The sequence below is a fragment of the Thalassophryne amazonica genome, chromosome 1 (assembly GCF_902500255.1).
Source record: "Thalassophryne amazonica chromosome 1, fThaAma1.1, whole genome shotgun sequence".
Taxonomy (NCBI): Eukaryota; Metazoa; Chordata; class Actinopteri; order Batrachoidiformes; family Batrachoididae; genus Thalassophryne; species Thalassophryne amazonica.
The window spans coordinates 65990824-65992684 of NC_047103.1; positions in this window are offsets into that span (position 1 = coordinate 65990824).

The following is a 1861-nucleotide window of genomic DNA, read 5'->3' on the forward strand; positions in this document are numbered from 1 at the left end:
AGACGGAAAGAAGAAGACCTCCGTTCATTCTACACAATTTCCCCACAGAAAAGAAAGATCCAGACGGACGTAAAAGATGGACCAAAATTGTAAGTTTCTTGCACACATTTATTTTGTTAATATCCTGAAACTGTGCCGAATTATAATGTGGCTGATGACGCCATTTTCGTGCATCGGCTTATGACTGTAATGTCGCACCACGAATGATTGGCGCGCAATATTGTAATATTGACATGTTCTATAAACGAACTGCATGCATGCATATCATTGTATGTCTGTCAACTTATCAAACAAACGTGACACCAAAGAGGTTATATGCGAGACCCACCTTCCTTGTAGTCATTACGAAGCTGGTGGAGTAGCGATTTCTCATCCCTGCTTAGCAAATATTCTGCAATATCCATAGTTTCATATATTCATATTTATCTGTCTTTTATTTATTTATCTGTTTTTAAGTTTGTCTATCTTGTCTGAAGTTGTCTGTATTATACGCACCTTGACCATCTGAATTTCCCTTCTGGGATAATAAAGTTAACTTTGACTTTGACTTTGTTTCAGACTCTGGACTTCGTCTAACCATCCGTCAGTTGCCTTCAAGGGGTCAGAAATTTGTTTGTCTCCAATTATCAACAAGGACTGGTCATTTTTGACGTCAGCTCTCTCTTCCTCCTTTGTCGGTAGCAACAGTAGTTTCTGTACCGATGCAGCACACACAAGCGCAGCCAGCTCTTCTTTCCATTTCTGTCCACTGCTGTACGTAGTCCTGGTTGTAACAGGAAATCCGCGGAGCTTACAAAAACACTTTAAATTGTCAACTTTCCAGCAGTTGAAATGATCCAAATCATAGCACTCCCCGCTGCTTTCCACCGTCATAGCATGTGGTAGCCAAAAAATTTAGCGTACCCATAATGCACCGCGCGGCCCAAGATAGTACATCACTTATTCATGAGAGAAATGTCAACAGGCTCGTCAAGAGGCACACCCCACGCAAAGCAGCTGGACCTGATTGTCTCCCCATCCATGTTCAAGAACTGTGTAGACAAACTGTCCCCAGTGTTCAGACATCTCAACACCTCACTGGAGACATGCCAGGTGCCAGTATGATTCAAGGCCTCCACCATCTCTATCCCCCCAAAAAAAATACCTTCAGGACTTTATGACTATAGACCTGTTGCCCTGACATCTGTGGTGATGAAGACTTTCGAGCACGTTGTCCTCACACACACCTCAAGTCCATCTCTGAACCTCACCCGGTTCCCCTGCAGTTCGCCTACAGAGCCAACAGGTCGGTAGATGATGTTGTCAACACAGCCCTCCACCTCATCCTCCAGGCTCTCGACTCCCCAGGAACCTATGCCAGGCCTTCAGCTCTGCTTTCAATACTATCATTCTGGTGTGATGCACCAGGTCCCACTAGGCATGTCCTACCCCAGAGACAGTGGCAGGTGAGGAGTTTGACTGGGACAGTACACCTGTCAAACTCAGGGAGGACAGAAACCTCAGGTGGAGACTCCGGTAAAGTTAATCACAGGTTCGAAGTTCAGGGCTCAACAGTCTTAAGAGAAACGTTGCAGAAAAACGCTAGTTTCTAACCTTGGAAACGTAGACAATGTGCTACAACCACTATTTTTTTCATATGAGCCATCCTCTGAGCTGGAAAAATAATACTGATCTGAACGAGCAGGGGGCTGTGAAACAGAAGCGTAGGGCCCATCTCCAAAGTGCAAAACAAAAAGAGACACCAGAAAAATATTCAATAAATTCAGGTGTGGTGTCACCAGATTCACAGAACACATCAGTGGTCTCCTGCTGGTTGTACTACAGCACTCAGTTTGGAAAAATGTCATTGTGAAAAACTTTG